The sequence below is a fragment of the Lonchura striata genome, chromosome 1 (genome assembly GCF_050655825.1).
Source record: "Lonchura striata isolate lonStrDom1 chromosome 1, ASM5065582v1, whole genome shotgun sequence".
NCBI classification, from domain to species: Eukaryota; Metazoa; Chordata; class Aves; order Passeriformes; family Estrildidae; genus Lonchura; species Lonchura striata.
The window spans coordinates 4,140,128-4,165,673 of record NC_140703.1 but is presented as its reverse complement, the minus strand read 5'-3'; the positions used below and the strand labels follow the sequence as shown (position 1 = coordinate 4,165,673).

The 25,546-nt window shown below is 39.4% G+C and overlaps 1 protein-coding gene across 1 annotated transcript in view; it reads left to right on the top strand.

Annotated features, from left to right (window-relative positions):
• The window catches only part of GUCA1C (guanylate cyclase activator 1C), a 41,844-nt gene that overhangs the window by 5,112 nt on the left and 11,186 nt on the right, over positions 1-25,546 (top strand). The gene's annotated exons all lie outside the window — the stretch shown is intronic.

Sequence of the window (25,546 nt, the reverse complement as noted above, 5' to 3'; positions counted from 1 at the left end):
AGAGACTCAATAGAAAACTCCAAGCAGATAACCCAGAATGGCTGGCAAACAATGTTGAATGTTCTGTTCCCAGTACATTTTGCCATTTTGAAAGTTTCATACAGTCATTCTGTATAATGCTGGTGGTTTCTTATCTTTGGAAACCAGATTTTTATCGCTGTTTTCAGTGTGCATTAAGAATTGATTTTTTTTTTTTTTAATATAGCTTCTTGAAAAATCTTTCTAAGGCAGCGAGTGCTCAGCTGGATCCATAGGTATTAATGCTTTCAGATTATGCAACATAGACACAATAAGATTCCTTCTGTCTCGGGATTCATTCAGAACACCTTCTGTGCCCTAATTCAGTATCAGTCAATCCCCTTTTTCCAAAGGCACCTCTGTTTGGTTTTGATCCATCATTCCAATTTTACTGCTTAAAATCCTAGGTCCTGCTAAATATCCATCTAGCAGCTGTTAGATGTATTGCTGTCTTATGTTATTCCAACACAGCCTTCGTACAGGTTTCTCCTAGCCACGAGACTCACCCAGAGTTATTTTCTTACCAAATGTGACAAAAGGAGTGAAGAGTCATCTGTAATTCCTAAAAGAGTCACAGAAATTAGGCTTAGGCTGAATTGTCAATAATACAAACTCAGCTTTCAGCTAATAGAACAGATGGGCCCATCTTGGTATAAAATAATATTAAAAAAAAAAAAAACAAACTATAAAGCATTCATTTTCACTACCCACATTATTTATTTCAACGAGTTCAGAGATATGGAATTATGTAATTAATTTACACTTGTTTCAGAAAATGCTGAGAGTATAAGGTACCTTGTGTGCTTTTACATAAAACAGTACCTCTATTACACTGTTTTCTTGTGTTTCCATTCACGTCTCCACTCCCAATTCAGCTTACTTTTTTGGAATTTTGTAATTCTTTCTTACATAATCCTCGAGGACTTTTCCTATAAAGCAAGTCTCCCCTTGCATGCTCTTTTCTTCCCACTGCCAATTACCAGATGGTTAAACATACTGAAATTTGATTAAGTAGTATCACCTAACTCAATAAATGTGCTAATTACAGATGATGAGCAAACTTCCAGTCTGCCTGACTGGTAGAAATGGTTAATTTGCTGTCCTCTTTTGAACTAAAAATTTGATGCATTAAATTCCCCAGAAAAGCTTTGTGAATGCTAACCTTCCTGGGCAATGCACATGTACAGTGTCTGAGCTCACCTAAGAGTTTTTCCAGTTTAAGTTGTATAAGCATTTCCAGTTTAAGTTGTTTAAGCATTAATGTGCACTGCACAAAGCAGTCAAGACACTTCGGTGCTCTTGAAAAGTGTGGGGAGATTTGGATGTTGGGGATTTTTGCTTTTTATTTTATAGGGGAACATCTTTTTGGTATTGTTGGTATTTTTGAAGTTCCTAATTGCCTTTCTCCCACTACAACTAGCTTATCACCCATGGAGCAAGCAGTTTGCTCATCTGAGGAATATTAAGATATATGCCTTAAACTTCTCAGGTTATGTACACATCAGATAGACTCTTGCTACCAATCTCATCCCCTTCTCTGGTACCCCCAGAACTTTTGAATCAATTGGTATATTTCCACCAAATTTCAAAGAGTAAAAATTTCAATTCATCAGTTCCTAATATTTTCATAAAACTTGGCAGCTGGGTAGCAGGGACACACCCAGAATGAATGCCCCATTCATGTAGAATTAAGATTTTAGTCATTGTTTAAGGCATGTGTTGGCTGACAAAATGATCAGGCACTTGTTTTCTTTGGCCTAGAGAAAATACAGGATGGAGTTGGGGTGCCAGCATTTGGGGTTTTAGGGGACAAAAGACATAGTTTGTATGGGTCTAGGCTTTTGTTTTGCTGTTCTCAGAAGGGCTTTTCTAATTAATGTTCCATGTTAGACAGAAAAAGATGCTTCCGTTTTTTTATCAGTTTGGAAGTCTTCCCCCCATTTTAATGAAATTTAACAATGATTTGGCCTTTAGGGCTTCATAAAACCCACTGTAAAACTGCTTCTCCTAGGCTTAAAACCTCATTATTTAATAATGTGCTCCCACTAAATATCTGATATTAATTTCCTGTTCTGCAAGATGCTGTAACAATCCTCCACTAGCTACCACTAATCTGAGGCATAGATTTTATTGTGTGCTTTCTTAATTGAGCTGTTGCTCAGCTGCAGCAATAAGACCAGGAAAAGTTATTTAGAAGGCAGAATAGAAATGGCACATTTAGAATTGTCAGTTACATAAGATTGTATAGTATATATCCATTTGGAGATGGAAATAAGATGAAGAATGGGGCTTCCATTCTTCAGTTTTTAATCCCTGCCCAATCTATTTGTATCATTTAGTAGTTGGAAAGGCTTAAACACTTAGGAAAATGAATCAAGTAAACCAGAATGTTTTATCAGTTTTAATGTTTTACATTTTTCCTTTAAACATTAATAAAAAATCTATTTTTGATTAAATGGCAACAGTTTAGCTACATTATTCAGATACAACACCCAGCATCTAGATAAGATGTAGCTCAGTTTTATTCTTCTTTTGCCTTGAATAAAGTCTTGTGAAAGCCTCACTGAAAACCCCATGGCAAACAAGAACCAGGACCTCTCAAACAACGTGCCAGGATTTCATAAGTTTCCTCTTTGGCATTTACACTGCATCTGTTTAGTCAGACATGATGTGTATATTGATCTGTTGTAATTTATGCTTTCTGTGAAGTCATTCTGTAGGGCTTCAGGCTGGCTTAGTTGATTTATGTAACAAGCAGAATGAGCTGTGTCCATACCAGCTTGCCAAGAGAAATGCACTTGTGAGTTCTATGGCTTGGCATGGTTTTCTCATTGTATTTTTTGGGCATTCCAACTGCATCAACACTTCAAATGAGAGTATGGCTCAGGCACAGTGCAAGGGAAAAGCATTTGTCTTCTGGATTCTGGTCTTAATGCAGAAATCCAGTTCAAGACTGCTTTCCATGCTCAGCAGAGACAAAGGATCTCACTTCAAGATGACTCAGCTCGTTCCAAGTTAGATGAACCAAATCTCTCTGCCCTGCCTCATACATCAAGAGAAAAACAAGTTACCTGAGTCAGTGGAAACCAACTCTTGCTTAGCAGAAGATTTTTTTTTTTTTAATCAGTTTATAAAAAACTCAAGGTTCTGAAGTGGCATAATACACACAGATGTAAAAAGCCATAATGCCATTTTATTTTGACATTGAAAATTGCACTCATTGAAAATTAGTTTTCTTTTGCTTTCTTCACCCTGTCCCCTCCAAACACACTCCGCCCTGAATTCTGCATGTTAATTTTCTCTCATCGAGGATCAAATTTTCTCTGCTGTCATGGTGGTAAAAATCACTGTCAGATCTATGACATTAGTGCGTGAGGAAAAGAATTTGAGATGAAATTTCTTGCAGCATGCATGCATTTAGATTTTAGGAAGTGAGATTCCAAGCAAACAACAAATTTATGTGAATGCAGGAGTCTCCCTGAACCTGAAATTGCTGAAGATGCCTCTGTCAGCTTCCAGTTTCTATGATAACAAAAGTGCTAAGCTTTAAATATTCAAATTTCTGTCACTTTATTATCTGAAAACCCATCACTGAGCCTGTGAACAGAACATGTGTGTTAAGTGGATTATGCACATGAAGCAATATAATTAGTTTTTAGTGTCTCCCCATGCTCTTGCTGTTTCAGAATTATATACAGACATATAAATGTTTTATTATATAAAGATATTTTCCTAGATCTTTTTAACCTTAGGATTATATTACAAAAAGTACTTATGCCATGCTTAGTTTAGATGGGATGTTAAATCAAAGTATGTACTTTTAATTGGAAAATCATGAAGAGTCTGTTTTCAGTAAGAAGTCCCCTTCCCAAATTTCACTAGCTCTGATTTATACCCTCTCTTCAGGTGTTGTCATGTGAATTTCATCCATGTCTGTATTTAAATAACCTGATATTTTCTGTGAGACATTTCTGTGAGATCTGAACTGGTTTTTTTCCCAATACTAATGATGCTCTATGGTCTATTTCAAGTCTAGCAAGAGTACCAAGGCTGCAAACCTGACACAGGCTCTTATACAACATGAGCATAAATGTCATTTTTTGTTTTCAAGAGAACCCCTGCAGAAGCACCTGAGAACATGTCAAGGTCACTCCAAAGAGAAGGACCCACCTACTGACAAGCTCTTCAAAAAAATCTCCTAAATGAGTTTTTTTCCTTGTAGGTGGGGATGCATGAGGTTTTCCCCTTTCACTACTGGTAGGTTGTGTGAATATTTTTGTCTTCATGCTCCTTTTTCAAAATTACTTTCTCCACCATTTCTAAAGTAAATTCAGTTCAGAGATGCATTTTCAGACAGTTACAATAAATCTTTTCTGGTTTTCTTCTTTATTTTATCATTGCCATTTTTATTCTTATTTGGAAAGCTTTTAAAAGAGTTATGCAGCTGTTTTACTTCTCTTTAAAAAAAAAAAACTTTTAAAGCTAGGTAGTGGAAGGAAGGCAGACTTCAATTTTTGCATAGATCAGAAAGAAGATTTTTTTTTTTTACTTCAAGAAGATAAATTGAAAGAATTGATAAATGGAGTGGGAAAAAAAATCAAAACAGGAGCAGTCAAAAAAAAACCAGGAATAGACAGGAATAAGCAGATAACAGCTTTTGAGGAGAGGGGAAATGTTTCTGTCAAGGCAAGACGGGAATGAAGAGAACTCTGACTCAGAAGGCTGTTGAGAGTAAACTCCTATTTATTCACAATACCCCACTCTTTTATACAGAGCTTCACAAGGACCAAATCCATTGGTTCTGAAGTGAAAACAACCCACAGCATTGGTGCAGAGTGCTTGACGCACAGTGATAGAATTAACTATAAACAATGTGAACAACAAGAGAGATAAAGAATTATTTACATTCTTTCCCAGCTCTTTCCCAGGCCTCTGCCTGGGTAGAAACTCTCAGTTTCTTTCTTTGACTGAATCTGAGTCACACAGGGAAAAAACAAGTGAAGTGTAAAAAAAGCAAAATTTCCAAAATGAAGGCACAAATATAAAGAGATGGGAATAAATGTTCAAGGAGTAGCAGGAGGAAATTGTGCCTCACCCCTTTTTTGTCCATTAATTGTGGAACTGGAATGCCAGCTATGGAGAAAAAGTGTTGAAAAGAGAGTTAAAACCTTAACCAGAGATTCATTCTCCATCAGCAAGAGAGCTGACAGTCTGGAGTAGGGATTACTGGACAGAAACACCAGCGTGCCACTAGGAGATGCCAGTGGCTCAGCATCTGCTCACCTGGGCAAGGACTCCAGGCACTAGGAAGGAAAACATCTCCAATCTTCTTTTAATTAAATGTTTTCTAACGACTCTGGGCTTGGCTTTCCTTTTTCCAAAGTGCTTAACTCTGGGGATTCTATTGCTAGCAAGAAAGGAAAAAAAAATTTCCTTTATTTTTTCCAAATAGCTGTGCCATGTAGGCAGATAAAAACAGGAAGCCAGGATTTAGAGTTGTTTAAGGATCTATATATGTAGCATTATTAACTGGAAAAATCCAATTTGTCTAAGCTGAAATCCTTCATGAAAACAGCCTGTGGCATCGAAACATTGTTGGGGGTGAGAGTGAATTTGAATCTATTACCATCAACATGGTAATTCTGAAGATCTCCCATCTAGTTCATCAGCATGGAAGAGTTCAGTGATTTTTTTTTTTCTTCTTAGTTGTCCCAGTTGGAGCCAGGACATTTCATTGGCCTCTCAGATTTTCCCTGGACGACAGGACTCTTTCACTTCATTTCTAATAAGACCACTGAAAAGTTGCAGGTTAGCAGTAGTAGGGATTGTTAGTCCCACTTGCAGTTAATTCCCTGAATCCCACCAGGTGCAGCCCAAGCTCTTGCCCACCCTGAGTTTAGGAAAATCAGTGAATTCACACTAGCTACTAAAAGAAAGTATTCCTGATTTATTCTGCTGACAAAGGAGGATGCACCCCTTTGGTAACTAGAAACCTTGGTGAAAATAACAGCTTCAGCAGTGGGTCTTCATGGTAAGGCATGAACCAAAAAATGGAAAATGTAAAATTGGTATCTCAGAGCACTTCCTATAGTCATTGAAACTAAAGGAACAGCACCACAAATGGTTCTGTGAGTAAGACTTGTTATTTCATTATGCATGGTTATTGATAGATACAGGCACACTGTAGCATGTGTGGCTAACAGCACCCACAAAATTACACCTGTAACTGGTTTAATGACCAAAAAAACCCTCTTGGTCTGGGCTCTGCACAACTAAGACAAGCACAGTTGACTTTCTCATCACCAAGATGTGTTTCATTGAGCAGCACTCATAATCTCCATGTCAGGAATAATGAAGCAGTGCCACAAAAAGAAATCAGACATAATAGGCTCTTATAGATGTATTGCTTTAATGATCACTGCCTTCTTTTTCAGTTTTAAAGCTATACAAATCTCAAGGAGTTAATTGTTTGTACAACTATGGTAGGATGCACACAAGGAATGTGACTGTGAACTAGCAAAGTTGGGCCAGTACTTGACCAGTGTTTTTAATGAGAGAATAATTCAGCAATTGTGTGTTCCACAATGGTGCCAGGGTTTAAACACCACAGAAAGCAGCAGTGACCTCTCTTTTCCCCATCCCCACTCTTGAGTCAGCAAGAATTTGTGAGTCCTCTTACCTCAGATGAAGGGTTTTGTCCTACTAGAAATTTGTCTCATTGGGGCAAAATCTTTCTGGTTTATAAAGGAGGGAAGTACAGCCTGTAAAGGCAAGCTACATTCTGTTGAAGATAAAATAAAGAAAGGTCAGCTTGGTCTTCCTCCTTGTGTCATGCCGAGAAGAAATAGAGAATTTAGAAACTAAACACTCATTCAAATAGTTATAAAACTGTAGAGTGGTTTATAGGGAGACAATGGTGATGGTTGGGACCTAATAGTTTGGGTCTTAAAAATCAAAAAAAGCAAATAAAGAAAAAAAAAATAAAGCCCTTAACACTGTAAGCCTTCATAGGTAAATTTTCTGATAAGCATAGGTCATTCCAGCTCCTCTGGGAGGATTGTCTTTTCTTTCCAAAATGTTGTACCTTGTCCAGATGACTCCTTTTCATTTGTCTCTCTGAAAACACCTCAACCAGATCTGCTTGAGCTGGGAGGTAGGTTGCATCTATCTTAAGAGGCATAAAGGGACCTTGAAGTTGTCTATAGATGCTGAGTGGCCAATGCCCATGGGGAGCTGGAAGATGGAGATGGTGGCAGGGGGAGATGACAGGACAGGGGGAAGGAAACCAGGCTCTGAAGTCAGGGACTTGCCTGCAGTGGTGTTTCCTCTGGTCCTGGCCACACAGAGCCACTGTGCCTCCAAAATGAGCAGTGGCAGATCTCCACATGCACCCAGCACTGGTAGGATCTGACAGCAGTGGAGTGCTGGAAGGAGAGGGGTGGAGAAAGAGAGGAATGGAGCAAAGTATAGAAGTACGAACTGAGTCACACACGTGAGAGATGCAGCTTTTTTCAGAGAAAATGCCACACAGAAATTGCCAATGAAGAAAACAGAAAATGGATTGAGCTGGAGCAGATGCAAGAAGTTAATTGGCAAAGACGACATGAATTTAGACAAAAATCTGTAGATAAGTTTTTCATTCAAATATATGTGAAACTTGGCATTTGGCACTTCACAGGATAGCAGTTCTCTTTGTTGTATTACACTTCAAAGAGGGAACATTCAGTTGCATCCATCACAGGGGAAAGATGTGTTCACCTTGCTCCACAACACAGGGATGTAGTAGAGGCTGCTTACTGCCAAGGTGTCACAATTTTCACAATACCCAGGAGAAAGTCATCTTTATTATTTTAGTGTTCTTCTTTTTTTATATTTCAAATTAGCTCCTGATCACCCTGCTGGGAAGCTTTGTTGTCATGTGGGTCTCTTTCTAAAAGGTTCAACCTCTATTTTCAACCTCTGTCAAAAAACTACCTTTTTTCACTTGTAAAGAAATCAAAATTACACGATCCCTTCTAAAAACTAAGAGTTTTTTATACCATTTTCAGAGCAGAACTAAGTAATCTGATCTTTTTTTCTCATGATTCCCTACAGAGACAGTTTTTTGCTTTACCTGCAATGTGCATTTTCTGTGTGCCCATGCTGTTGCATTGATTGTACTTGAACCAGCAATCTTTATTATGGGACTATCACTTTTGGTGTAAGTCCCACTGTTGCTTGTTTGTATGGTTTTTTTGATTCCCAGAATATTGTACAGATTCCAGAAACTTCTTGGCATCTCAATAGATACTGTAATTTTATCTTCACTTTTTAAAATCAGCTTTGTTTGGAACAGATAGCTCATTAGGAATTGTTTCACTGGGTTTTCTATACACAAACTAGTCTCTAAACCCATTGTTTCAGCATTCTTTGAAATGTTTTTGCTATATTAATTTATTCAGTTTGCCTCCACATTGTTATCAATTTTCTATTTTTATTTAGAAATAGAAATGTTCCAATGCCTTTGGCTTCTGGAACAAGTGATTTCTATAGGAGTTCTACTGTCTCAATACGTGCTTTGCCTGCAGCTCATTAAGTGCCATCACACTGTGCAGGGGGTTATAAATTTTAGTCTTTTTGTGCCCCATAAAACTCACGTTTCTTTTTATGTCAGGTGTTATATCAACCAAGTTATACTGTTCTAGTCCCCTGCTAGGGGTGGGGGATGTTGTGAGACTGAACTATAAATCAGATGATTTTTACCCAGGCCTGTTTGCTGTCTTTACAGGTGTTTTAGTTATTCTTATTAATCTAAAGGGATTCTGAAAACAGGTATTACTTTAAAAGCATTCCAACTTTAACTTAGCATTCTCTTGTAAGTCTTTTGCCAGAATGTACAAAACCTGACAAAAAGTTGGACTTCTAAGGCCCTTCTTCAAGGCAGTCTCTCACATGCCACAGTCACTGTGGGCACACCTCCCCAAGAATTGCTATTTGGAAGCAACAAGCAGAAGTAATGCATGATTTTTTTCAGGGGGGGGAAACAGGAGGGAGGGCAGAGGGATCAGTATATGTGAGCAGCTCCCAGGTTCCCTGTGCCTAGAACGAAATCCAGTGACCAGTGGCTGTACAAGGTCATGTGAAGAGATGGAAGGGAGCTGTTACTGCCCAAGAGAAAGAGAGAAAAGAGGAAGGATGATTAGCACTGGGTGACTTATTGATGGTCAGCTCTTAACCTAACAATATCATGTCAAATTTTCAGCCTGCTTAAGTCTTATTCCTGATTCTCTGTTGTCTTGTTTGCAGCTAGGATAGAGTTCATTTTCTTCCTACAATGCAATACAATACTGTGTTTTTTATTTATGATTTATGATAACATACTGATGCTTTGATTTTCTTCCTACTATGCAATACAATACTGTGGTTTTGATTTAGTAGGAATAATATTGATAACACACTGATGCTTTGGTTGTTGCTGTGTAGCATTTATTCTAAGTCAAGGACTTTTCATTGTCTCATGCTCTGCTCCTGAGGAGGTGCTCAAGAAGCTGGGAGGGATCACAGCAAGGACAGCAGACCCAAACTGGACAAAGGGATATTCCATACCATAGAATGTCATGCTCAATATATAAACAAAGGGGAGCTGGGAGGGGTCAGTTGTTGCTCAGGACAGACTGGGCATCTCTCAGAGGGTGGTGAGAAATTGTATTGTATTGTACACCACTGTTTTTTCTGGGGTTGTATTCTTCTCCTGCACTATTAGTTGTTATTTTATTTCAATTATTAAACTATTCCTATCTAAACTCACTAGTTCTACCAGGTTTTTTTCCTGTTCTCTTCTCCATCCCACCAGGGGCAGGGTGGGGTGAGAGTGAGAGCACAGCTGAGACAGCTCAGTTGCCACTTGGGGTAAAACCACAATACCTGTCTTTGCTGTTTGACACAATCACTGGTCATTCCTTTAAGAGCAGGGCAAAAAGAAAGTTCAGAATTGTCCTCAGACTGTGCATCCCCAAGAGGTTTGTCTGCTTTCCTTTCCCCTCCCTTGTCCTCGCATCCCCTTCACTCACCCTCAGTGTTCCAGCCAGCACACTCCTGCAGGAGAAATGCCTGCACAGGGTTTGTTCCCATTCTCATCCCAATCTCAGTCCCTGGGATCACACAGCTGGGACTGCTCTCTGCAGGAAAGGCAGCACACTGATTATCCACTTTGCCTGTTGAACCAGTTTTGGCTAAACTGATGGCAATGTCTGTATTTTTCTCTTTGATCTTCAGAGGTTCATGGGCACCTGAGAAGTGTTCAAGCTTTCTTACTCCATATTTTGAAGTACATGATAATAACCTTGTTGATGTCCTTGTGGAGAGAGCTAAAGCACAGACTATTAGGAGTACAGGAGTCCTTCTCAAAAACTGACCTGATCCTACAATAGTAATTGTTCTCTGGCTGAATTCAGACTGGAGGATGGTTGTCATTTTTCCTGGGCACTCACCACCTCCCAGGACTGTGCTCTTAAATTCCCATGATTATAAATGAAAAGTGGCAGTGTCTTGTTTCTGTGTTACTAGCATCCTCTATGTTTACACCAGTATTTATAGCTCCTCTTTTCTTTGTCCTGTAGTAATGCTCCTGAGCTGCTCATCTCCTTGTATAAAAGCTAATCAGTACAGAAGTATTACTGATACCAACCCCTTCCCTGAGCTTACAGAGGAAGAAGGAATTCAGCTCCTGAAAGCTGTAAAATAAAAAGCAGGACCACAACACTGACCAAGAGCAAACCTGTTTTTAATGTACTTATCAGACTAAGTTGATTCCTGTTAAGGAAGTTACTGCAAAAGATTCCTCTTCCACTCAAATTCTGTGACAAGGCTGGTGACCAAAACTGTGTGTTATATCTGGAAACCCACACTGAGAGGAAAGAAATAGGATGCAATTTGCACACAAATACAAGCTCTTGCACAGCATATTTATGACAAAAAGTACATCAAGGAGGAATCCAAAGGGCTCAATTTTTAGAAAGGCTTAATCCACTTACAGCAAAGAGGATGTAATTACAGGCATTGCTGTTTGCACTCTCAAATTTTCCATCCTTATTTGCAGCAAAAATTATAGATATTCCTTACTACTATTCCAGAATTAGAATCTTGTGTTTTGCTAATGGTTTGTACATAATTCAAAATCAATCACTTTTAAAATATTCTCTTTATTTTTTTAATAACAGGCATGTTTGTAATCAATGGAAGCATGATAAACCATAATTTAACCATGGTGCTCTTTGCTTCTACTTTAGCCACAATTTGAAATCCCATCTATTTTAGACTTGGGCATTAAAGGTAATCTCATGAGTAGAGATAGGCACTACATAAAAATAGAAACTTATGCTGTAAGATGTTTAACGTAGCCATTTAAAAGCCATATTAACCCGAGCTGTGGTCATGAGCAAGACTTTGAACCTGGGAGATAGAAATGTGAATAGACAAAAAGGGACACTTACTGTGTAACAACATGGGCTCCCAAGAATCCTTACCAGATGCCCCTGCACAGATGCACCATTATTACAGCAAATTTATGAGGGAATGTCCATCTGGGCTGCTTAGTCTGCATGAATTCAAGAAACTTTTGGATCTTCAAGGGCTGGATCCACAAGGAGACCTATACATTAAACGAGTGTTTGATATCTTTGATCTGAACCAGGTAAACCTTCTTTTCTTTTTTTTATTTTTTTTTTATCTTATACTATTTTTGTTTTGAGTTGTAGTCTGCAGGCTCTTCTTTGTTCTATCCTCCCCAAAGTGCTTTTGTGGACAGGTTTGCCATTAAGGTGCACTAGAAGTGAAAAAGTGAGACTGTGCTTTGAGGGTTTGGATTAGGACTTCTGTTAGTACTTTCTGGGGACACTTAAAAACTGTCAGGAAACAATTCTTAAAAAGAGAGGTAATTTCCAGTTCACTGGTTATTTTTGTATTCATTGCTTATCCTGTGCTTGTATATAGGCATACGAAAATGTTGGTGTGCTCAAAGTTAATATGTTTTTACAACAATGTTAGACAAAGGGGAAATATAGTCTGCACATAACTAAAGATGAAGTGCAGTGTATATAAATGGATTTAAGTGGATTTTCTCAGAGTACTATATTGAACGTGTGGCAGAGGGGGACACAACTCAGATAAGGAGTTCACACTCAGTGTACCAGTCACAAGACCAAATACTACTGAATGAAGAGGTCAATAAATTTCTCCAGCCTATACTTCTAATTTTCCCTCTTTTCTACTGCAATAACTGCTTATGACTGCAATCAGCTCTCTGTAATGTAGCTCCCAGACAGACAAGATGTATTTTCCTTAGTAGTACAGACAAGGCTGAAGACACAGTCTGCTGGTACTTCTGTGTAGCACCCTTTTCTAGGTCTGTCTTGAGCTTTGCCTCAAGTTTGTAAGGTCCTGGAGCTGGCCACCTTGAGCCATCACTCATTGTGATGCTGACTGCCCTGGGGCACATGCTCTGAACCTTTCATATTTGTTGAGACCTTCAGATTCTGGATTAATGTAAAAGTGAGGAGAGTGGGATCAAAGCAGGTTAGAGAAAGAGCTGTGGCAGTGGCCAAAGACACTTAAAACAAAATAGGAATCGTCTGCTAATTGCTGCTACTCTATTTGGTGTTACAGAGTTGTGTCACTCCTCTGCAGGCTGTCCTCACTTGTACACAAAGTGGTTAAGCTGCCAGGCACTAAAACAGCTGCTTTTATGAGAAATAGAGGGCAGATGCTTGGAGGGACTTAACACGCATTTTAAATATAAATGAGAGGTATGTGTGGCGTCAGAAACAGAGAGGCATGAAGAGCTGTACCAGGATTGTCAGCTGGAGAACACACTGCCTTTTCAGCACGGCTTTCAGCTGTCCTGAAAGATCTCAGCTGCCCCATCTGTGTGACTGAACTCTCTTTTACTGCAAACTTCCTTGCTGCATCTTTCTGAACTTTTGTCTCCGTCCTTTTGTCTTCCTCAGATGTGCTAAGATCAATGCAGGCTAAAGGATGGGCTAATGACCAGGAATTCAGTCTCAGGGGAGAACTAGTTCATCACCCATCCTATTGCTGACCAGCACAACTTTCAGGAGCACATCCCTGGGGGACTGTGGAGTACAGCTTTATAGTCAGCACAGGAGAAAGAATTTCCCCCTGTTGTCTTCTCCCTTGTCTGTATTTTGTAATTCTTGGGGTCACATATACCAGAGTATATGTGTATAGTCAGCACAGCAGAAAGAATTACAGTATAGTCAGCACAGTGTTGCTATAGGACACATGAAAGCACGACACGAGTCACCTGCTATTTGCAAGGTAAAGAAGAAAGTTTATTCTCCAACTCCAACTTTTATACTTTCCTAAAAGTGACATTGGATTGGAGGGTGAATGGGCCACCTCTCCAAAGACATTGGACAAACCACCAGTACATCAAGTTTCTCCACCCCCATAAAAGAATGCAAAACAATATATTATTTATAGAAATTGTGTGGGAAACTTTTCTAACAGAATGTAAACTCAGAAGGCTTTAGAAAATCTTAAGAATCAGGGTAACAGCACAGGAGAAAAACTTCCCCCTGTTGTCTTCTCCCTTGTCCGTATTTTGTAATTCTTGGGGTCACATATACCAGAGTATATGTGTATAGTCAGCACAGCAGAAAGAATTTCCCCCTGTTGTCTTCTCCGTTATCTGTATTTTGTAATTCTTGGGGTCACATCTACCAGACCAGGGGTGTCCTGTTTTACTACACAAACTGGGTATGTTGGAATGCAGTCCCTTCACCAGAGGTCATGTGTGTCCATATGGGGTCTTAGTGTAGCACTCTACCAGTCCCTACAGATATCCTTTCTTTTCAGGTGTCTCACAGCTAGTTTTTCCAAAATATTCAGCTTTCCACGTCATGTGCATTTGAACTGTGATTACAGCAAGGACATCCCAACCTGTAGATCAGTTTCCAAGCAAAAAGAAAAATAAGGAAATAAACCCCCAGAAAACAGCAGAGAAGCTGGCAATCAAGCTAAAGTGGAGCAAAGCTCAGAAATATATGCTGATCAATAGCCTGTGAGCATTTGTCAACTTCACTAAAATTTAACCTTAATAAATATATCTAAAAGAACTTAACATCACTGAGATGAAATAATCAATCTTAACAAGAATTAATTTATTTAAACCCTATTATTACAAAAAGGTTACTGAAAATTTATCATATAACAGTTAAGCATCAAAATAAATAACATGCAAGTAAACAACACTGTACTGAAATCTTTACAATAAAATTACCTTGTTATAACTATGGAGTAAAAAGCAAGCATTTAATAAATCCGACAGTGGAGTTTATGTATTAATTATAGTTAAATCTCAAATAACTACTGCAGATCAAGTTCAAGGTTTCTCTTGAATGTAAGCTAAAGAATCTTGAATTTATGACATATAATTACTCCCAGTGAACTATGTAGTTTTGGTATGTTATTAATCTGTAAAAAGACACCACCTCTATACCAACACCTTTGAATTTCTCTAGTAACAATCCTGTTAAAAATCACTATTCAAAAGTTAGAATAGGTAAATTTTAACACTGGCTGGTGCCAGGTAGGGGGGGCCACACTCTCTGCAGCAGCTTTAAAGATTGCATGTAAGATAGATTTAAGTTTGGCTTAAGAAGAGTAATAGGATATAAACACTGAAGGCTGAAACAAAAAGAGATTTAGTTATATAGTGCTAAATAGCTGTACCAAAAAAATTCACAGCAAAATACATTGTCAATAAAAACAAGCAACAGGCAATATAATCAGTTTGACCAGGGCTAGGTGTCCCTCAGGGCCTTAGGTCTGTATCAAGCATCCCTCTGGTAGCTGCTGCTCCCTCCAATGCCTGAAAGTTCCTGAAAGGAATAATAGCAGCACGATGGCAAGGTAAAAAAGAAGAAGGTTTATTTTCTGACTCCAACTTTTATACTTTCCCAAAGGTGACAGTGGGTTGGAGAGTGAATGGGCCACCTCTCCAATGACATTGGACAAACCACCAGTACATCAACTTCCTCCACCCCCATGAAGGAATGCAAAACAATATGTTTTTTATAGAAAATGTGTGGGAAAGTTTTCTAATGGAATGTAGACTCAGAAGGCTTTAGAAAATCTTAAAAATCAGGGTGACAGTGGGGTTTGATTTTTCATCCACATTTCAAAGGCAGGGCCTATTTCTGTGTGAGTTTAGCAAAAAACGTGGTCTCTGAAAACCTTTTTCTCAGGAACATACTAAATAAGAACCAACCCTTTCTACTGTGTTTCTTGTACAGACCACCAGTGGTTTCACAACTAAATGACCCTATACACCAGGGACACAGATGTCTTTTAATTTTTTTTAAGTTTCTTAAAAATGGGGACTATCATGTGAAGGTTTTTTCAACCTTTCCTCACCCTTTGTGGGATGCTTTGCTGATAATTAAACATACAAACAAGCAAACAAATAAATATGCTAGTGAACTTTGAAAGCTGTTCTTCATCATTCTTAACAGCATTGAAAAATAAAGGTGCAGAACATTCAGAACTGTAATTGCAAAATTCACTTGCCTTGAGATTATCACATGGAGTGCAGAAGGCAGCATTTCAGCAAATGTTTTGTTGATGACTCATACATCAATACTTGCAAGCATTATTTATATAATGACATTGCCAGGATAAGTGACAGGTTTATCTTTTGCCACAGCTTTCCAGTGAAAACTTTCAAAAATATTGTGTTTATTAAAATACAAGTGCAACAAAATTTATTTTTTAAAGGATTTCCTTTCTTAGATTTGAAGAGTACCTTCTTAGGGAAAAATTATCTCTGTCTTCTTCACCCTTAAGCTATTTGTAATACAAAAAGGACAAATCTGTAAGCACACACAAACACATTTAATTCTTCCTGCTTTTTTCCTTCCCCGCTGTCTCAGTCTACTCATAACTGGCAGTCCTAATTCATGCATCCTAATGATGAATTTTAGAGAGGAAACAGTTATGTTCACCTTAAATATCTCAGCAGTTGCCAAGTATACTGATGTATATTTGGTTTTCAGTGAGAATATGAATCATATTTCAGTGCTATTATATCCATCAAAATGAGGTTTCACTGATGTTGAAGGAGAAAACATATCTAGAAAAATAATGTCTGGTGTATCCATAATACATTGGAAGTGTTATTTGCTCATAGGCAGAAATAAGGACAAATTCTACAGTCAGCACTGCTACTATTCAACACTTACTCTGAAATATCTGCTTTCTTTAAATCAGAAACCCAGATCACTGCCTTTCATTTCCCATTAGCTTGCAGATAGGTTTTGCCACCACTAAAAATAAAAATTGAACACTGTGATTGATTGATTGATTGATTGATTGATTGATTGAGTTCTTCTGACCTCTGAAGGACAAAATTTGCATAGCCATTTAACAAGTGAAGCAATGGACTGAAAATGGGATGCTGCTGTTGTAGTTCTCTTACTGCTTCTTTTGGCATTAACTGAAATTAGCTACAGGAATAAGTGTATGTTGCTTTGTAAGAAAATTGGATTTTAAAAGGTATGATTACTGTGAAGAGTAAAGAAGATTAATAGGTATGTGGCACTGAGGGAAAATTATGCAAGTTCAAGGATTTTCTGTTAGAATTTATAACGCATTGGACAGACCACATCAGAGAGCACTATTTTCTGCTACTTCTTATCCAGAGATAAAGTTGGTAGATGCACAAAAATGGACACTCCACAGCAGCTTCAGAAATATTTAGATAAGGAGCCACTAGCTGATGTCAATCCTTAATCATTTTTCTACTTTGTGTTTTTCATTTAAAATGTAAAGTAGTTCTCTGATAGAGTTCATCTGACATCATTATACAGATTAGAATGATAAAAAAAGATTTTAAAATTAATCCATTTAAAACATAAAGAAGAAAATTTTAAAAGGATGTTTGATGTAGAACAGATAATAAGAAATGCAAAAATATGTTACTTCAATAGAACTTTATTGTGTGTAGGGATGACTACATAGCAATGTAAACTAAATTTCAGGTTAAATCTTTTTTTTTCCCTTTTCTCCTTTTTTTTACTGAAGAATAACTGTTTCCCTTCACTCCTTATACTTTGAACAAAACTAAGAAGTGGTGGGAGGTAGACCACCTTTCCTTTTTTTTCCTCATCCTCGCTCCTTCCCGACTGTCCTGCTGTGTCTTTATAATTCAAATTATCATGTAGACTTTTCAGCATCTGATTTTGTGTTCTAGATATAAATAAATGTTATCTTCTTTTGGTTATAGGGACATGAATGTGGTTAGCCAAGTACAACATCTTCAGTATTCTAGTGGAAGGAAATGAGAGTCATTTGGTGATGAAATTCTCTATTAAAGCAGTTGTTGCACCTCATATTCCATGAAAAGCATACCAATGTCCACAGAAAGATGTCATAATTTTCAGAGGTCTTTTGCTGCTTATTGTAATTTATTCTTCATTTGACTTTCAGCTGGTTTTTTCCTTCCACTTTTTCCACCTTAAGAACTGTGTGTGAGAGAGAGAAGAATGTTATTTTCATCTCTATGAAGCATCTAGTCTAGATATTCTAGTGAAGATATTATTTTATTAAAGACTGCAGGGCCAAAGTGAGCAATTGTTATCTAGCATGATGTGTTAGCTGCCTTCAACATGATCACAGAAGGTATGAAGATCTCTTAAAGGATTAAAAATATGGGTGCTAGAGAGTAATGCCTTAAAAACTACCTGGACCCAAAATCTTAAGCATTTCCACTTCTCGTGGGATTAACTGTAATGGTTCAGGATAACTTTGCTAACTGTCCTGTCCTGGAAAATAGCATTTTCAGCTGGGCTTCCTTTCCCAGACTGTCCTGCTCTGCTGTGTCCTCAGAACTGAGAACAGCAGCTGTGATATGAATTGTCAGGCTGCCCGAGGAGCCACTTAGCCCCTTTGCTACATCCTTCCATATTTGCAAATATTACCAAAACTGACACAATAAAATTGGGTGCAATAGTTAATAGAAAGTAAGGATGATAATCAGAGAAATATTTTCCCAAATTGCCCTGAACTACATTCTTCTTTTGTGTCGCGAGTCTCTGAATAATTGAGCAAACATAAGTTCAGCAGCACACATAAAATTCAGGAATGCCTTCAGCCTGAAATAGCTCCTTGGACACTTTTCTTAGCCTGCTCTAACCAACCAGCTTAGCCAAATCAACAAGGCTGCAGCAGCAACATCTGCATTACACCGTGGGGCCAATAACCATATAAACTGATACTGCATTGGGGCAGGATGTTTTAGGTTATTCCTTTTCCATGGTTCTTGTATTGGCCCAGCACTTCCACTTTGCCCAGAGAAGTCCAACTCTTGCTTTTTCTGATTTGGAAGACTTTGTCACTCTCATAAGTGTCTCCACAACAATAAAAGACTAGAAAGCTTGTTTTTGTTTTATGACAGTCATTGCTATCACAGTGTAGTCAGCAATAAAAGCTTGTATGTCAAAAAATTAATCAGCTTCTAAATGAAGGGCTAGAAAAATAAGGCTCTAGATATGTCTTAGACAGAAAGAATTCTTCTGTCAGAAGTAACAAAAATCTACAGCTCTTACTTCCTGATGTATTTGGACATTTTGCAGGTGACATGTAAAAATCCTATTCCCATTAGTTTCAAACACAGTCCAACAAAAGCAACAAAAAACAAGAAAGCCAAATCATTTGCTTCTCCTTAATTTGGAGTAATGTTGCATAAAATTATCTGAAATGTAAAGTAACTAGCCTGATTACTGTAAATGAGGAGGTTAAATTATGCTTTGCTGTGTTCAAGGCAGTACAATTACCTAATTTTTCTCAGTATGCTTAAGTGCCTTTGAAAGGTGCAGTGCCCTGATAAAAAATTCCATATTTTCTGAATATCTCATCTGTTTATAAATACAACTATATTTATTTACAGACTATACTAAAGAATGGCTTTATTCGCCTTCTAAACTGCCTCCCAATATTTTTACATTCAATTTTATATATTGGTTGCAAAAAACAAAAAGAGCATTTTATGAGCTAAAAATTTTAGACCAGAGGTAAGTCCTCAGTAGTGCCACAGCACCATCAAGCATGGGAGGCCAATTTTTTACATGGGACATTAAAGAAATGCCTGTCTCAGATCTCTGCTACAGCACTGCAGAATTCAGTGGCCTTCTTTGTTCTGTTCTTGGTTTTTTGGGGATTTTTTTGCATTTCGAAAACGGCAATCTGATTTTACAATAAATCTTTCTCTTTAAAATCTGAATTTTAAAATATTCAAGTAGATAAGTGTTACACATTAATATTCAATTGAATTTTCCTTGCATCATACAGCCTTGATACATAGTTGGTTGGATTAGGTTAGGGTTTCTTTGAAATGTTCATTTAAGTGCAAAATGTTAAACAAATTAACATGTATTCTGCAGCTGCTACTTTGCTGAAGAAGCATTTGGAGCATACCATTATTAGGTAACACTGTAATTTTATCACATTATGTGAATAGGAAATGGAGATTAACTTTGGACAATTAATCATAATTATTTTTAAGTATTACTTGTTAAATTATTGTGAAGATTAATGGGAAATTAATTTTAATGGGAAACAGTTCAGGAAGGTGCTTCTATTATTCAAAGAAATTTTAAGATTTCTTTTAAGGCATAACTGTCTTTTTTTCTATTTATTTATACATTGATTAAGAGTAAAGTTATTATAGTAGCAATCTACTAAAATAATGCAAGTAGTTTAGGCAATGATAGTCTATGAATGTGACTTTTAGGAGCTTTCATACATCCCTTGAGATTCACAGAGCATTACACAGAAGCACCCAAATCTGCCCAATAGAACATCTTTGCCACTAGAAAATATGTGTGTCTTCAATGTACCTTTGTTGGGGGTTAGGATTTTTGCTTTTGTTTCTTTCTCTCATGGAATTTTGTCCCATCTGTTGGCAAGAAACACAATCTGGTACCTTGCAGGTGTAGAAGGGATTACAGGTGACCTTGCCCCTGATAAATCACAGTTGTACTAATTACCAAAAAAACAGCCTTGCCCTTCATGGGTGGCAGCTGTGACTAATAAAGGTAAGTGTGATAAAAGGGGTGGGTCCCTGGGTCAGGGCATGCCTAGAGGAAGAAGACCTTGAGGAGGTATAGGAGCCCTGAGGAAGAAGCAATGATCTAGAAAAGAAGCAAAGGATAAAAAAAAAGGAAGAAAGTTGCTGCTGCAAAAGATCTGCTGTGAGGTCAGTCTGGGTCTGATAGAGCTGGAGCCTGCAGTCATAGCCTGTGGGCAGAGGCAGCAAGGAAATTCTTCCAGTCATATTCCAGCAGGATATAACCAGCAGAGTCTGACAAAGAAACCAACTGTGTGAACTTCTTGTAGTCAGAGTCAGGACAGCTAAGCTGTAAAGAAGAATAAACTGGAAAACTTTTCACATTAAGTAAGTCTGTGTCTTGGCTCACTTCTACCTGTAGTGAAAGGTCTGCTGTAACAGAGAGACAAGAGAAATGGCCAAGGTGGAGGAATTCATGGAAGAGATGAACAGCACAGTAATGGTCCTGACAAGGTCAGGTGCACATGTTGTGGGCCCTGGAAGATCTAGGACCATCTCAATACACCACCTTCACTACAATGATTAATGCCATGGACAACTGAGAGACTGCCAACAGGCTCAGGTATTATGAGAGTATCATCAGTGGCCTGATGCAGGCTCATGGCTCTGCTGGGATTTAGGACCTTAAAGAGGAGATTAGGGAGGTGAGGAAGAACTGAATGGCACCAGCACAAGTCACAGTCCCCAATATCAGAGCCTGATGTGCCCCACCTAGGGAGAGGGGGGACTCCAATTGAGCTGAGCTGTGGTTCTTCCTGTGTGACTATGGGGAAGACATGGGAAGGTGGGATGGGAAATCAACTTCTGTCCTGGCAGCATGAGTGTGTGAATTCAAAGAGGAAACCACTAACTGGGGGAATGCCACTGAAGTGAAGGCAGCCTCAGCCTCCCATGATGAAGCTGCCAGGTATAACAGAAGGGAGGATGACCTGTCAGATCCCCTGCCATGTATGCCCAGGAAGAAAATTATAAGCAAGGCTAGAGAGGCCCAGCCTCTAGCCGGGAAGAGGCATGGGAAAACTGGATCTTCTGGACGGTGTGGATCCGATGGCCTGGCACATCAGATCCAGAAAAATACAACACTTTAGTTGACACTGGTGCACAGTGTACCCTGATACCATGGGGACAGAACCTGTTTCCATTGCTGGTGTGACAGGGGGATCTCAGCAATTGATCCTGTTGGGAGCCGAGGTGAGCCTGGCTGGGAAGGAGCAGCAGAAACATCCATTGTGACCGGCCCAGAGGCCCCGTGTGTTCTGGGCATAGACTTCCTCCAGAACGGCTGTTACAGACCCAAAGGGACTCAGGTGGGCTTTTGGAATAGCTGCTGTAGAGGCAGAGGACAGTAAGCAGTTGAACACCTTGCCTGGACTGTCAGAGAACCCATCTGCAGTAGGACTCCTGAGGGTGGAAGAGCAACAAGGACCAATTGCTATTTCGACTGTGCGCAGCATTAAACGAATCGGGATGCCGTGATCCCCATCCACAAAATGATCTGTGAACTAGAGAACCAAGGAGCAGTCAGCAAAACCCACTCACCCTTCAACAGTCCCATTTAGTTGTGTGCAAGACTGACAGAGAATGGAGATTGACCGTGGACTATCGTGGCTTAAATGAAGTGACTCCACTGCTGAGCGCTGCTGTACCGGACATGCTGGAACTCCAGTACGAGCTGGAGTCCAAGGCAGCAAAGTGGTATGCCACTATTGACATTGCTAATGCGTTTTTCTCCATTCCTCTGGCAGCAGAATGCAGGCCTCAGTTTGCTTTCACCTGGAGGGGCGTGCAGTACACCTGGAACCGACTGTCCCAGGTGGAAGTACAGCCCCACCATCTGCCATGGACTGATCCAGGCTGCACTGGAAAAGAGTGAGGCTCTGGAACATCTGCAGTACATCAATGACATCACTGTGTGGGGGAACACAGAAATATTTGAGAAAGGAGAGTAAATCATTCAAATCCTCCTGGAAGCCTGATTCACCATCAAGAAGAGCAAAGTTAAGGGAGCTGCGAGAGATTTTCTTTTTCACAAGCGAGAGATCTAGTTCCTGGGAGTAAAGTGGTAAAATGGATGGCATCAGATTCCCACCAAGGTCATCAATAAGATCACCCCCAATGTCTCCACCAACTAGAAAGAAGGAAACACAAGTTTCCTAGATGCCATGCATTTTTGGAGAATGCACATTCCTGAATACAGCCAGATTGTGAGCCCTCTCTGCCTGGTCAACTGCAAAAAGAACAATTTCCACTGGGGCCCTGAGCAGCAACAAGCCTTTGCCTAGATCAAACAGGAGATAGCTCATGTGGTATCCTTTGGCTGTGTCAGGACAGGGCCAGAGGTGAAGAACGTGCTCTACTCTGCTGCTTGTCCTGGAGCCTTTGGCAGAAGGTGCCTGAGGAGACCCAGGGTTTCTGGAGCCAAAGGTACAGAGGGTCCAAAGCCAGCACTGCAGTGATAATACAGATTTCTGCCATAATAATTTGTCATCACCAACTAACAGCCTACATTACTGTTAAAATCATCACTTTCTTAATGCAAGTACAGTTGAATTCTTGACTGTAGGATTTAACATCATGAGTGTTGAGTTATGATCAAAACATTTTAGACCATGTGAGGAAGAAGTGACTGTGGCCATAACTACATGGAAGGGGACGTGCCTGGCAGCTGAGAGAAGGCTGGTTGGGATTTGGTTCTGCCTGTTGTTGTTTGCTAGTTTGTCTTCTTATACATACTAGTACAGAACTGTTATTCATTTTCCCATATCCCTGCCTGAAGCCCCCTGAATTTCAAAGTTATAAGAATTTGGAGGGAAAGGGGGTCATACTTCTTCCCGCTTTCCTAGCAAAACATCTTTCTTTCAAGCCAAGACAACTTTTCCTGGAGGTTTGTCCTGCTATGTTTTTGCATTTGTAAAACAAGAAAAATCTGTTAGGATTATCAGCAAGGAATTTGCTGGAAAATGTGAAGCTGTCATGGCTGCATTTTTCAGTGTTTTTCCTCTCTTGCCTACTGCTTTAATTTGGGAAAGATATTCCTAAAAGCACAGGCAAAGGCTCAAAATTAGGAGTGCAGAAAGCTAAACCCCAGCATCCAGGAAAGGATTGCAGAGGGCTTGTCTTTTCAGTGCAGGCTTCCTGGGCAGAGGGCCCAGCCTGGTGACTTCCCTGTCTTCTTCAGTAATCTTGAAAGAAAATTGTCTGTGATGGCAAGGAGTTAGGGGGTAGTTGTTAATTTTAAAGAAAAAAAAATTGTTTGTCATCTTAATATTTTGGATTTTACCAGGGTAGCCTACAAGTCTGAGAGCCAGGACACATAGCTGGCTCTGCATTTCCAACTTCTCCAATGCAAATGTCTTGGTAATTTTCAAGTCCCCAAACCTTGCAGGTCCTCTTCACCTGGGCAAAGCAGAACCTTGTGTAACAGGCTGGTCAGTACAGCCTCATCCCTTTACGTAACAGGGAGAATGCAATGATTACAAAACGGCTTAACAATCTGCAGCTCCTAATTCCCTGCTTTGTTCTTCATCCTTATTAAATAATCTTTGCTTGCTGAGGTCCCCCCCACCACATGACAAATGCCAGCCCTGCTTAAAAAAACTTGTGAGTCTGGCCAAGCCCAAACTCTAATATAAGATCCTAGGGAAATATGAAAGTAACAGAGTTATGAGTAGCTCTTTATTTCTTCAATAATTGCATATGCAACCTCTAAGGAACAGAAAATACTCATAAGCAAAAATGAATCGAGGCTGGTTGGACTCAATGATCTTTGAGGCCTTTTCCCAACCAACATGATTCTATAATTCTTTGATTCCATTAAATGGGGGAAGAAAAAACAGAGTGAAATGAATCCTCCTTTAGGTTTCTGGGGGCAGAGAAAGCAGTGCTATATTTGAAACTGGACCCAGAGAGAAAGAAAGAAGCACATAGGATTAGCTATAAATTTCACAGTTATTCTGAGCTGTTTGACCCATGCCTCCTCCCTCTCCCTTAAGAGGTTTAGGGATATTCTGAAAGACAGGCAGTTGGGAAAGAAGGTGGCTTAATGACCTAAGCCCTAGGTCTGAAATACCTGGGCCATCTATGTTTGAGCACTTATTAATCCTGATAAACAATCTGAGCTATTCTCCTGCTGTCAGATTGAGCTGAGAGATTTTTCAGGAACAAATTTTGGAAACAAGGCACTGCTTATTGTGGTAGAGCCCACAGTGGTTCAAGTAGGATGATAAGCTCACTCACCCTAGGGTTTTCAGGGACAGAAATTGTCCCTTCCCACATGTGTGGCCTCAGCATGTGGTGTGAGATGAGTGACTATCCCTGTAGGGGATCCCTGCCACTGCCAGAAAATCATTCTCAGGAAAGAGCTAGGCAGCCAAAACACCACGTTCAGCTCACTCTGGCACAGCCTTGGATAACTGCTGTTTCAGATCAGCTGTGTATTCATAGCCAACAAGTCAATTCTTTTTAATCTCTACTACAGTTTGAAGTCCTAAGAGTTTTTTTAAGGATCTGTGAAGATTAGCAGTGCTGTTCTAGGAGCCAGTAATGCCCTCCTACAACTCCAGGGCTAGGGTATTAATGGCCCTTGTATAATATGGCAGTCCTGCCCTGCCCAGCTCTGCTCCAGGGGACAAAAATCTCTATCCTCACCAAATAATCGTGAGCAGCCTCCAGTAAAGGTACGTAGACTGACAGCCTGAAGCAAAAACCTCTCATAAAAGGAAAAAATTTAATTCCTTTTTCCTCAGCAGATCCAGTAGCTAATGAAAAACTGAAATGGGCTCTGGGCCTTAGGCGCTCACAAATGATAGTGCCCTGAGGACCAATTTCATACCATCAGCAAGCTCTACTTCCATTTTTTGAGCCTCTTTTTGTCTTTGTTGTGTGAATCAATCTCTTGCAAGTGGCTTAAAAAATCACTCATCAGCAAAAGCAAAACAAGTTACAAAAGCACAGTATCACAGGGCACGGACACATATATGACCCTAAAGCATCCTTAAACTTCTGGTTCATCCAGTCAAGCTGTTAAAAGAATAAAAATAGGTCTACATTTTTATTAAGCCTACTATATATAGAAATACAGGAGAGTTTGGGGCATGTAAAAGAAGATCTGAACCCATTTTTCTGGTATGTCTCCAGGCCACTCCTCAGAAGCACATTAGGAGAGTTCTGTTCTTCTATTTTGCACCACATCCTGGGACCTGACTCCACATGCCTCTGTTTATTTGGGCAGGGGAGGGTGCAGGATTTCACCATCCCTACAGGTGCCCATGGCAATGAGGGCACAGCCAGCACCATACAGACATAGAAAAGAAACCTTCATACACCCAAATTTGTCTTGTATCCTAACCTAATGAATAAGCAGGTTTCACCAGAATTAATTCCATTTAATAAAAATATTACAAATAT